Source organism: Dermacentor variabilis, chromosome 3 (assembly GCF_050947875.1).
Source record: "Dermacentor variabilis isolate Ectoservices chromosome 3, ASM5094787v1, whole genome shotgun sequence".
Taxonomy (NCBI): Eukaryota; Metazoa; Arthropoda; class Arachnida; order Ixodida; family Ixodidae; genus Dermacentor; species Dermacentor variabilis.
The window spans coordinates 161,520,528-161,534,835 of record NC_134570.1 but is presented as its reverse complement, the minus strand read 5'-3'; positions in this window follow the sequence as shown (position 1 = coordinate 161,534,835).

The following is a 14,308-nucleotide window of genomic DNA, read 5'->3' as shown; positions in this document are numbered from 1 at the left end:
TTCTGTAGAGTAGGGTACAATAATGTAGTGTCTTGCACATCATTATAAAATAATGAATAAGGGCACTTGCACAGGCAGTGTTCAAAATCTAAAACATTAGACTGCTAGCCAAGCTTCACTCGAAGGTTGCTAGGAAATTCACTGCATTCTCTTGTGTGTGTAAGCACCACATGATAGAAAAGATTGCTCGTAATAATTTGGACATGATCTGTCAAAATGGTGATAGATAAAAACCAACCAGGGGGGCAACACTAAAAGTGCAGTTGATATTAGGATCGAGGCTCCTTTCAACATCGCTACGCATGCGTGAATAAAAAAAATGACACGGTCTCTTAAGATCACTCCTAAGTGGCTAACGGGAAAAGCGTACTCATCCTCCTCATATCATTTGCCTCTTCTCTTTCTCTTCTTTCCTTTAGTCATTACTGCTCACTGCTAAGCATATTTTCTCATTTGTAATCAATTGTGGTCATTACAAGGCGTCGTTAGACATGTTGGTGATATCATAGTCATCAGTAGTCAAAACAAGTCATTTCTAATAAATTGTAGTTGTTGCAATTTGTCGTTAGGCATATTGGTCATTGCTAAGCATTTTCCATCATTTCTAATCAATTGTAGTCATTATAAGTTGTGAGACATATTGGTCATTGCAAGTCATTTCAGTCATTATTAGTCATTACTGCTCACTAGTAAGCATTTTTAGTCATTTGTAATCAATTTTGCTCATTACAAACCTTCATTAGTTGTCAGTTTACTCATTACTACCCATTACTAGACATTTCTGATCAATTGTGGTCATTTCAAGTCATTAGCAGTCATTATTAACCTCTACCGATCTCTATTATAGCATTATCATTCGCTAACTGTCACTATTAATCATTTTTCATTCTTTAATCTGTGTTTCATCCGCCTTCATATGGGGGATGACGCTTCGGCGGACACTCCGGCGGTCAGGTCTGCCTGTAGACACAAACTTCACCATGAGACTTTCGCCTTCCAGTGTTAGTTCCAGTGTTATTAAGGCGAAAGCCATAATAACACTGGAACTTCTCTGTCGTCGCTTTCTCAAAAACCAAATGTTGACACTCATCAGTCATTTTGGGAAGTAGGGTCAAACCTATGTACTAAAAAAACGGGGACTGCAGGCTATCACTGTTTTCTCTTGCACTGATCTGGAAAATGTGGTGGCAAAAACCATGGCAGATGCCGAGACTATTCACTGTGGATGCTTGGGCCAACACATTAAACATGTGACATGGGAACGTGGCTGCAATAAGACACATTGACAAATTTGTACAACATTGTTCAATAGCTACACCGTACTTCCATTTCTTGGCGTCAAATTTGGGCACTGCACAGGCTTTCTTTTCTGGGAAGTTTCCAACTTGAGCCTAAAGGTGCCATGCACTGGCCTGGCTGGCTCGGTATTACAGTATGGAAGGTAACTCAATTTTCTCATTCACAAAAAGACTGCCAAAGCAAAACTTGCTTTTTTCATGGTTTACTTTTTCTTTCACAGTTTCTAAAAATTTTACATTTAAACCACTTCACTGTGTTAAAATCTTCACATTTCCTTGCATCCTGGTGTCTCCACTTTCTGTGGTTACTAGCCAGACCTTTAGTTGCCTCTTGTAAATGTGCATGGTGCCCGGTTTTGTTGGCGTTAAACATTTATCCATATTTTTTCATGCTGCACTTCTTTTCTTTACAGGTACCTTGCACATGGGTCTAATATGAAAATTATTGCCAAGTCGTATCGCATATCCAGCTCTGCAGCCAGCCAAATTGTTAAGCAAACCTGCCTAGCCTTACGTAATGTGCTGCAGCCTATCTACCTTGCTGCACCAACAACAGCCCAATGGAAGGAAATAGCCAATGATTTTGAGACATTGTGGCAATTTCCTAATTGCATTGGCGCTATTGATGGAAAGCATGTGTGTATAGAAGCTCCAGGAAACTCTGGTACATTGTTCCACAATTACAAAGGTCATTTTAGTACGATCCTCCTTGCAGTGTGTGATGCCAGGTATCGTTTTACAATGGTGGACATTGGGGAGTGTGGTTCACGTGGTGATGCTGGCCTACTTGGCGAATGCCATATAGGGCAAAAGCTGAACAACGGACAGCTCGCTATTCCACCAGACAGCAAGGTGCCAGGTGCACCAATGAAGTTGCCATACGTGTTTGTTGGTGATGAGGCATTTCCTTTACTGAAAAACCTCATGCGACCATACCCTGGTTCTGGCCTTGATGCTGAACGTAGGGTGTTCAACTACAGGTTGAGCCGAGCAAGGCGCACCATTGAGAACACCTTCGGCATCCTTGCTAACAGATGGAGAATTCTCCGTCAGGATATCCGTGCATCTGCACACACAGTCGACCTCATTGTGTGGGCAACAGTACTTCTGCACAACTACCTCAGGACACTTGATGATGAGGACCTAAGTTGTTTTAAGTACTGTTCTGACAATGACGTTGATAGAGTTGGACCGGATGGTCAATTCATTCCTGGCAAGTGGAGATCAGACCTTCAAGGCAACCAAGGTATTCTTACAGATATCTCGCATGGGAATCGCATTTACACTGGCCATGCAAAATTAGTGCGAGATGCCTTCAAGGCGACCTTCCACTCTCCTGAGGGGCGTGTGCCATGGCAAGGGAACGTGCTGAAGGCAGATTTGTGAAAGTGAGCAGAATCCCTAGTGTGCTCCCAAGTGTCAAGCATTGAGAGGACCTTACGGCAATGCTGCCGTTTGTTATATTACCTTCAGAATTACAGCTTTGGAATCTCTTTACCCATAAAAACCAATGCAAAAGCCAAGGAATGGGCTTTTCAGCACATTCTGCTTGCCATGGCAGAGGCACGCAGTGCTTAATACAATTACAGCATCCGTGTATCCGCAGGCTCATTGCATGCGGTTGCACAGGTGCTGGTACAGCCTAGTCTCAAACATTTCATGCCCCGACAAAGCTGCAGAGCCGTGCCACTTTGGTGTAAATAGCTCGTCTCTCTTAGTGTGCATTCTGGTCAAGAACTCGAGAGGCCTCCCTCGTTATGGTGGCAGCACGGCACTAGGATGCGATAGCTGCTGTCACCCGTAACTCAGGTTCCTCACTCCTCGAATTGCCAACAGTGTCTGTGTTCTGCAGCCTCTCACCGGGCCACTGCCTGCGCCAGCATCCGTGTATCCACAGGCTCATTGCATGCGGTTGCACAGGTGCTGGTACAGCCTAGTCGCAAACATTTCATGCCCCGACAAAGCTGCAGAGCCGTGCCACTTTGGTGTAAATAGCTAGTCTCTCTCAGTGTGTTCTGGTCAGTAGCTCGAGAGGCCTCCCCCGTTGTGGTGGCAGCATGGCACTAGGATGCGATAGCTGCTGTCACCCGTAACTCGGGTTCCTCGCTCCTCGAATTGCCAACAGTGTCTGTGTCCTGCAGCCTCTCACCGAGCCACTGCCTGCGCCAGCATCCGTGTATCCACAGGCTCATTGCATGCGGTTGCACAGGTGCTGGTACAGCCTAGTCGCAAACATTTCATGCCCCGACAAAGCTGCAGAGCCGTGCCACTTTGGTGTAAATAGCTAGTCTCTCTCAGTGTGTTCTGGTCAGTAGCTCGAGAGGCCTCCCCCGTTGTGGTGGCAGCATGGCACTAGGATGCGATAGCTGCTGTCACCCGTAACTCGGGTTCCTCACTCCTCGAATTGCCAACAGTGTCTGTGTCCTGCAGCCTCTCACCGGGCCACTGCCTGCGCCAGCACCCGTGCATCCACAGGCTCATTGCATGTGGTTCCACAGGTGTTGGTGCAGCCCAGTCGCAAACATTTCATGCCCCGACAAAGCTGCAGAGCCAGCCACACGAGGTCTGTGTAAATAGCTTGTCTCTGTTAGTGTGTGTTCTGGTCGGGAACTCGAGAGGCCTCCCTCGTTATGGTGGCAGCACGGCACTAGGATGCGATAGCTGCTGTCACCCGTAACTCGGGTTCGTCGCTCCTCGAATTCCCAACAGTGTCTGTGTTCTGCAGCCTCTCACCGGGCCACTGCCTGCGCCAGCATCCGTGCATCCACAGGCTCATTGCATGTGGTTCCACAGGTGTTGGTACAGCCCAGTCGCAAACATTTCATGCCCCGACAAAGCTGCAGAGCCAGCCGCACGAGGTCTGTGTAAATAGCTTGTCTCTGTTAGAATGTGTTCTGGTCGGGAACTCGAGAGGCCTCCCTCGTTATGGTGGCAGCACGGCACTAGGATGCGATAGCTGCTGTCACCCGTAACTCGGGTTCCTCGCTCCTCGAATTCCCAACAGTGTCTGTGTTCTGCAGCCTCTCACCGGGCCACTGCCTGCGCCAGCATCCGTGCATCCACAGGCTCATTGCATGCGGTTGCACAGGTGCTGGTACAGCCCAGTCGCAAATATTTTGTTTTAGGATCAGGCTGCAGAATCATTCCATGCTGCAAAAGAGAAGTTCCTCCATTGTCTGACCCTTGCATGAATGTTTCATGTGTATTGGTTATTCTTTGTTGTGTGTTTGTTCTTTGCTTGCTTTCTTGTTTGTGTTTTGCTTTCCTTATGTTGCAGGCTCAAGTATACGGAATCCTGGAGTTGCTGCTCAACTGACCGATTCTTTTGCATATCCTTTGGTTTTTGTCGGCTTTACAACTCTTGTGTTGGTGCTGTCTTACTCGCATGTACTTCCTTCGATGAAACGGCTGGAAAACCAGACCATTGCAGCGGCACTCTCGGCAGCACCTGCCTGCTAGAGAGCGCGGTCCCCAGGTGGCGGATGGGGGACCTGCTATTGCGCAATACTGCAACGGCAGTGGTGCTTGCACCTCGCGGACCAACAGGCCTTTCTTTTCTTCCCAGATTCCTTTAGGTAGCCCAGCTGAACTTTGGGTTGCAGAACCAGCGCAAATTGCGGAGCTGAATAAACCTGCTGCAGTCGTGTTCCCTGAACTTGTGTTCTGTTTCTTGCGACATTGCCATGCGGCTACAGCACACCTCGCGAAAACCAACAAAATTGTCTGTGCACTACGCTCATGACGTCTTGCCTGCACTCCTTTGATCTCTCCAATACATATCTTTATTTCACGACAGTACTTATCTGCATAATAATTGTGACGAGTATGTGCCATTGCATGGAATATTACATGACACAAGGACGCAAAGATAACTGCCAGTTAAGGTTGCTGCTTGCTTTTTAGAGCATCTCTACACCTCGACAGCTGGTATGTACCCTGCTGCACCTTAGCCGCCTGCATCTCGGCTTATTTTGCTGTGCATTGTTTTGCTGGAAGCTGTTTACGTTGGTCACCTTTTCTGTTTAATGTAGTTACCATGCCGAGACATTAAAAAAGAAACGGGAAACATTTGTGGCATTTTTGTTTTCTGTGGAAATGCTGCAGCACGCCTGCGGCATAACTACACTTAATGTGTTATCCACACGTAGCAGGTGTTGTCAGCCCATCTCTCTTTCTTGTGTGGAGGGATAAAATGCTGCAAGTCCCGAATGTTTAAAAGGGGTATCCTAAACTGGCAACCCCTTGAAAGGCACTTCTATCAACACACCACAGTTGCCGTGAAATGCACATACTGGTACCAGGCACTGCTATGCCAAGAATATTTTTTTATTGCACTCGGGGCGATGTTTTGCAACATTTAATGCAGTGTACAAGCCTTGCGCTAACTTCAGTCATGCATTCCATATTGTAGCTTGCGCATCTTCAGAAATGTATTTTAATGTCCATGCTTGCCCACTGACGTAACTTGCTATCCTACATGACAGCAAGGGTACGCTATGCATTTCTTGCAAAAGTACCTCGTAGTATTAGAGCTTGTAAAAGATTTCTTTATAAGTCAAGCTCTGTTATAGAAAACAAATATAACTCATTGTAGTTGAATGGCAGATATTTGCAATGTATTTGGTAGTTTTGCCATCCTCTGAGGTACATTATTTTGAATATAGATTTTCTCGTTGACTGGCCAATTGAAAGGCATGCATCTATGCCGTTACACCCAGCAGTTGGTGCAATGGCACATAATTTTAGTGAGGCCTAGAAATAGTACGCCCCAGCATCACAGAATACCAGAAATGCCATGCTCTGCTTGCCCTTTTTTGTAAGCCCAGTGTTCTTTATCTTTTTTGTATGCCAGGGCAATGGAGGGCTGGTATAGGCGTCAACAGTTTCCAGTGTCGCATGGTTTTGCAATGTCACAAGTTCACTGAATTTTTGGTATTTGAACAATAGGTCTCTTATGGGCAGGAGTGAGCCACTTTCTGAGCAATAGTAGGCTACGTGAGGGTACGGCAAGCCCTTTGCAGAATTGTCAAATCACACAAATACAAAGTTTCAACTGTGTTTTAGCCCATTGTTTCATTGAAGGGGAGTTCGGGACAACTATAACAATGAGTGCTGTCCTCACTCCCTATGCGGAGACTGAAGCTATGCAGCGGAGTGCACCAGCTGAAGCAGCTCGAGTTTTCATTGAAAACGCTGTACTTATGCACAGCAGCCCAGCAGTAGTAATTACAGACATGAATCAAGTTCACAAACCAACTTCTATGTGCAGTTCCTTGGCTCAGCGGTACAGCCCACTGTAATTTCCGACAGTGGTGACAAACAGAAGAAAAGAACACGTGCATAAAATGTTCTTTGAAATCGACATTATTCCAGTTTTATTAACGAAATAGCAAAACGTAAGGCTGTGCTTCATGCATGCAAGTACAGAATAAAAGCAACATGCTATCATAAGCCAATACACAATAAAAAGCACATACCAACATAAGCAGTGTCATATAATACATTAAGCAATAAATCAAAAGCAGCATTTTTTGCGTGTCACAGCTGAATGTCCGTCACGTTTGCTGCAGCAAAATAAACATGTTTCCTTTAGAATGTTTTTTTAGAATTTGTGAAGAAACAGAATTTAAACTTACATTTTCTAAAATTTTCTTCCAATGAACAATGACAGCTTGATTTAATGTTTTCATTCACAAGAAAGCCTGTTAAGTTTGAGTTGAGCAAAACGAAACTGAGCTGCCAAGCTAAAGGAACTGTCTCGCCAATGTTTCTTAATAAAAGCAAAACATCTTTACAAGACATGTTTCGTTTGTTATCATGTTGAATTTTTGTTACAAGATGTACCCCACCCCTTATGTAACACCCCTGATAAAGGGGCCTTTAAGGAAATAAACTGACCTGACCTTAAAGAAATTTCACTGTTTCAATGTAATAGTTGACCCAGGCAGAGCTGTTAAAAAGCAATTTAGGCTCGTTTGCATAAAGCACAGTGAAGATACAGGCAACCGAAGTTGAAAGCATTTGTCAACATCTCGTACTCCATTAAACACCAACTGCAACAAAATTTCACTTCGCTACAGTAATCGTGTATTAGCGGTAATCGGTACGTAGCGTTAAAGCAATCTTGGCAAACCTGCGGTCCTAGTAATGGTCCAGCTTACTCATAAGCAGCTTTGAAATAGTACCTGTGCAGACAATGTGTGCACCTCGTGGTTAGCAGACATGACCTAAATATAAGCATATTGCCTTCAAGACTTTTCGTCCTACAGCAGGCAAACCTAATCTAGGCAGATATGCCAACGACCTGTGCAGTCTCTCAACATTCTGAAGTATGCTCAACTGCCTGCACTATCATAGTCACATCTGTTTATGCAAGACCTCCATCTTCTTCCATCTTTCTTCAAATTTGTAATTTTCCAAGAAGGTTGCTCTGTATATGCACTATCTCAAAGTAGGTGTTTTAGCAATAAAAAATTTCACTGCAGTTGGCGGTTTAGGAAGCTTTAGTTCAGGGGCACCTATCCGAATACATAGGAACAAAGAAATTTTTCTCAACAACCACTGCATAGTTTTGTTGCCAATAAAAAAGCATAAATATCGACTGACAGTAAGAAGCTGCTTTTTTATGTAGGACATGAACTTGATGCAAAATGGTAGGAATCTGAAAAAAGCTTGAGTATCGAGTTTACAACTCTCACTCGGCAATACAACCTGATATCAAAATTTTTTTTATAATCCATCTGATAAGACATCTAGTGATGAGAAAATTGACTTATTATACACTGCTCTCAGATAAACCTGTAACTAGTGAGTAGGAATTTCACGAAAACCTCGTAAACATTGTAACAGTTCCACTTAAGCAGCAGGAGCAGCATTTTCAAATTTGTCTGTGCTAGGAGCTCTGACAGATGTGATCAGACACCACAGAACTGTGATGTCTGTTATTTGTGCAAAAATACATGCTTGTTAACCTTGTGTTTCAATTGCTTTCAAACTAACCAGTTTTTGGAAATTCCTGCAAAAATTCGAGAGGAATAAAAATTTTGCCTGCTCGAGCCACTACAATTTACCTACATTTTAAGAACCCAACAAACAAGCTCTTTCATTACAATTTACGCATGTTTCTCACATGCAACAAATGTCATTCAAATTCATCCAATGGTTATCCCAACAAAGCATTTCTGTGATTTACATGTATTTGAATAGTGAAACTGGAGGTTGCTCCTAGCTAAAGCTTCCTCTCAAGCTTTGCACTCTTAAGTAGTTTAGAAGAACTTGTTGTTGGGCGAGTTGGTACATATTAGCGAACATTGTTTAACTGCGCGAACAAACAGACCACGGAGACAGCATAGCCAGGGACGGGCGCAGACTTGCAACTAAGTTGCAAGTCTGCGTCCGTCCTTGTCCCATGCTGTCTCTGTGGTCCGTTTGTTCGCACAGTTAAACAATGTTCGCTGTGCACTCTAAGGCTGTGCATTTTCCAAGAAAGTTTCACACTGAGGGCTGACATGGCCTTTGGCCTGGCAGGCTGCACAATACAGAATTTTCCAATTCTGAGTGGCAGTCTTCCTGCCACATGGCTGCCATTCTGGTCTGAAAGCAGCCCTGACGGCAAGGCTCAGTGCCCTGGCCAGGGCCTTTATGCCAGCTCCCCGGGACACATGGTATCCGTCAGCGCCGTAGAATGCTGGCTTCATGGCCCTGGCTTTTCCAAGGAACCTGTCCTGTAATTGTAAACAGTTTTTATTAGCACTTCTGTTAGCGCATGAACATTTTGAAGTTAATCCTACTCAACAAAATGAATCAAACATGCTGACTTGAGCTGGTCAACAGCAAACAAGGAATGTTTGTCAGTGGTGGCAGCTTTACACTAATGGTAACTGGCTTCTTCAAGACAGCATTAAGTTCCTTTGTCAAAACCTTGGCACCATGCCGAGGCTTTCCTTGTTAGCCCACTTTAAGGTTACCTAGAATCCTCGCCGCAAGGAATGTGAATGGATTAGCATTTGGAGACGTTGTTCGTAAGGATAGTTTCATCGTCAATATGCATGGAACTGAGCGCCTATCATTTCGAAAAACTTAGTTTGCACAATTCACAAAAATTGTAAACTTGCCAAAATGTAGTTCTGTGTCATGTGTAGTAACATTGTTGTTATGCTCCTTCTATTTCCTTTTAAACATCCGAGTATGTAAAAACCGTGCTAGTATAATACAAAAGCAACATTTCACTTTGATAAAGACTACGCCGTAGAACAAAAAGAACAATTAGTACATTAAAGCATCAAGAAGAAAATATATGCACGGGTTTCTTGGTGTTCACAAAAGGGTCATTAACACTGGTTCATGATTATAAACAAAAAAAGCTTTAAAGAATGTCTACAGGGCGGCAACACCACTGCACATTTGGTTAATTATGCACCTCACTGAGATAAATGCTTTAAGTGGAAAGTGGTGGCAGCAACCACTGAAATTGTTTCCACTGTAAGCACTAGAGTGATTTTGTTCACTGAAGAATAGGCAGCGTCATACATCTATAGAGTTTGTCACATAATTATTACTATTACAATTGATTTTGTTAAAACCACACTGTTTAATGGAGGTAGACAAAGTGATGTTTTCCAAATGCACTAGCAAATTAGTTCACTCTTCCGTGAGTGGGACCACACTAATGTGAGAGATCTCACTAATACCTCTGTTAGATGGGCAAATTTTTAGTGAGTGCACTTCGGCATTAGTGTCACTCGCAGGCTGCCAGATGGAAAGATTTATTGATGCTGTGGAATGCACCTGCCAGCAAGTGTGTTTTAGGAACTCACTTCGCTTGGGTTCTCGTTGTAGCCTGAATAGCAATTTGTCAAGAAGAAATAAATATATGCTCACAGAAGTATTGGCACTAATAGTAAGATCAATGTTTCCTGATTCTTAATGTTATGAGCGTCTTTCAGACATCACCGAAGCCAAAAATGCTTCATATGTTTGTTTTCAGCACATTTTGACTCAGAATTTAGAACATGTTCCTTGATTGCATTTGCTCAAATTAAATGAACTGTGTTAATGGGATTACAGCATTTCTTTCTCTCATGGCAGAATTTCTTGTACATGAGCATCTTTTTGTGATAAAACAGTAACCATTCTTAAAACTCAAAATGCTGAGAATTATATCAACCCTTATGGCTTCATAGACCATCACTGTGATAAATTCCAAATGACACTTTGTTTTGTCGTCTAGCACTACACCGCCGAAGTGACTCAGTGAAGAGAAGTGTCGCAAAATTTGCTCATCTGACTGGGGTATACGAATGCATGACACGTGATCAAAGTGATATTAAATCATCCACACCAGTTCATATTCAAGGCTGCCTAGATGCCAGAAGCTAATATGCAAACGACACAAATGTGTGTCATTATCTCTACAATTTGACTATATATAACAAATTACTAGCCAGGTCTACTCAACCTGAATTTGCAATTTCGAATTTTTGCACACCCACAGTAATGCGATCATATATATAACAGACATATACATGACTTACTTCCAAATTTATGCAGATGACGTTTGTCATTGCTGCCACATGCTTTCTTGTGAGGGCGTTGACACGCATCCTCTTCTTCCCGTTTTCGCCTTCATTGAGGCGAGGGGGTATGGCGAACCAGAAAACCTTCCTGGCTACGGCGGCCGCACATTCCAGGACATGCTGCGTAATAATAAAAAAAAAAAATGTCGCAGAACTGATGGCACCAGCATTGCACATTCTTCTTGGAATGCTTGTGATCAAAGGGTATGTACGGTAAAAAGTACTGCACTGAAAACATCGTGGTTTAAAACAGTGCTGTATGTGGAAGATGACACATGCCTCCCACTGCACAATGAAACATGAACGCGGGCCACACGTGCATTGGCTCGAACAATACTTTCAATTTGCATTTCCCTCATACATTTGCATTTCCCCCATAAAAAAATATACGCGAGTGCGCGCACACGATCGTGGAGCCATCATGCGTACCGAACAATGCGCGCACGCAGAAAGCGGCATTGCCGATGTCGCACGTCGCAATGAAGCCTAGCTGCAGCTCATCTAAATTACAAGGCGGATTTTCTTCACACGCTGATGGAAGTATTTCAATAGTCAATGCATCATTAACAAGACAGTTAATAAAGGCGCGCACACGTTCGTGGAGCCATGATGCGCACCGAACAATGCGCGCACGCAGAAAGCGGCATGGCCGATGTCGCACGTTGCAATGAAGCCTAGCTGCAGCTCATCTAAATTGCAAGGCGGATTTTCTTCACACGCTGATGGAAGTATTTCAATAGTCAATGCATCATTAACAAGACAGTTAATAAAGGCGCGCACACGTTCGTGGAGCCATGATGCGCACCGAACAATGCGCGCACGCAGAAAGCGGCATGGCCGATGTCGCACGTTGCAATGAAGCCTAGCTGCAGCTAATCTAAATTGCAAGGCGGATTTTCTTCACACGCTGATGGAAATATTTTAATAGTCAATGCATCATTAACAAGACAGTTAATAAAGGCGCGCACACGTTCGTGGAGCCATGATGCGCACCGAACAATGCGCGCACGCAGAAAGCGGCATGGCCGATGTCGCACGTTGCAATGAAGCCTAGCTGCAGCTCATCTAAATTGCAAGGCGGATTTTCTTCACACGCTGATGGAAGTATTTCAATAGTCAATGCATCATTAACAAGACAGTTAATAAAGGCGCGCACACGTTCGTGGAGCCATGATGCGCACCGAACAATGCGCGCACGCAGAAAGCGGCATGGCCGATGTCGCACGTTGCAATGAAGCCTAGCTGCAGCTAATCTAAATTGCAAGGCGGATTTTCTTCACACGCTGATGGAAATATTTTAATAGTCAATGCATCATTAACAAGACAGTTAATAAAGGCGCGCACACGTTCGTGGAGCCATGATGCGCACCGAACAATGCGCGCACGCAGAAAGCGGCATGGCCGATGTCGCACGTTGCAATGAAGCCTAGCTGCAGCTCATCTAAATTGCAAGGCGGATTTTCTTCACACGCTGATGGAAGTATTTCAATAGTCAATGCATCATTAACAAGACAGTTAATAAAGGCGCGCACACGTTCGTGGAGCCATGATGCGCACCGAACAATGCGCGCACGCAGAAAGCGGCATGGCCGATGTCGCACGTTGCAATGAAGCCTAGCTGCAGCTAATCTAAATTGCAAGGCGGATTTTCTTCACACGCTGATGGAAATATTTTAATAGTCAATGCATCATTAACAAGACAGTTAATAAAGGCGCGCACACGTGCACTCTACACACCATGACATACACGCAATTGAAACAGGAGATTTCATTGGCGCGACATACGACGTACAGTTAGTGCAACAAATGATATGCAACGAATTAACTTACCTTGATGTTGTCAGCTATATCGTCTGCCGCTTGATGTGTCGCTACATCATTGCCGCCGACGTAGACGGCGATGAAATCTTGGCCGGGTTTCAGCCGCTCCAGCGCCTGCATTAAACGTGGCGCGCGAGCACCCCCAAAACTAAATGTGCACGTGGCACAATTTACTCCGAGGTATAACCTCGTGTCATTTAGAAATTTAAGTTGGCTATCGCCAATGAGGCAGCCGCGGAGCAAGTGTCCATTCAAGTGCGAAGAACAGGCGACGGCCATCATGCGCTTGCTGCAGTGTGCAGTGGACTGCCACACCACTCCCGGGATACCTTTTCGGATCTCTCTCTCTCTCTCCCCGTCGCAAGATGGCGGATGATATCTTTTTGGATCTCTCTCTCTCTCTCTGTCGCAAACTGGCGGAGGCCACGTGAAACATTACTCATGTCGATGGCAATGATTAAAGTTTGCAAAAATCAGCAAATTGGCTTTCCTGCAAACCTTTTCCCAACGAAAACTCGCGTTCACAGACTGCTTTTCTCATTGTAGATACTTTCAACCGTGCACATTGCAGCGACGGCGCACGGTCGCCACAAAGGCTTTTAAAAAAAATTCTGTGGGAATGTCCCACCCCATTGTAAGGTCCACATTGCGCAAAGAGAAAGGGGGAAACGAAATAAAGGAAAGGCAGGAACGAGAGCTGAATGGAAATAATAGTTAATTTTGCGAACATCTGGTAGAGGTTATTTGGTTGGAAAAATACTTGCTCGCGAATGTGCATTAACATTTCTGCACAGTGTTCATTACCCAGCTATTGTGCTAATGCAGCTTGTGCAGCAGTGGTGCCCCTTGCACCACACAGTTTGTTTGAAAAGGCGCTGGAAAGGTGCACAATGTCCGACCATCTCGTGCACCACCGTGAATTCATTAACTGGTTCCGAGTGGTGCAGACGAATCAAACAGTCCTACACGCTAAGGTAAAAACAAAACAACTAGGCACACTGCCACTGCATGATATAAACCACAAATTATTGGAAACCCAGGGGATATATCCCTCCCACAGTGAAACAGCTATCGAACCGCTCCGCTGCCACTCCCGTCAACCCTACATTTTTCACAAGCATTCATGTCCAGTACACGCTGCAAAAATTTTCAAAAGCAAAGTGCTAAGCAAGAATGTGGTAGTTGCTCCTGGACATGGCAGAGCACAGCCAAGTATATTTTCCAAACTAAATGTTTCATTGACACTCTCAGTGACAGAGCTGCTATATAAAGGACATTCTTCACTGACATTGTATTAGCATGTTGCAAAACATTGCCCCAAGCGCAATAAAATGTACTTTTGGCATAGCAGTGCCTCGTACCAGTATGTCCGTTTCACAGCAACTGCGATGTGTTCTTAGACGTGTCTCATGTGGTTAGCAGTTTCAGATACCCCTAGTAAACATTCGGGCCATGCAGCTATTTATCACAGTACAAAAAACAAACCCGAAAAAAAAAAAGACACACAGGTGGGCTCATACAGCACATGTGCCGTCACAATTATTATGCAGATAAGTACTGTCGTGAAATAAAGATATGTATTGGAGAGATCAAAGGAGTGCAGGCAAGACGTCA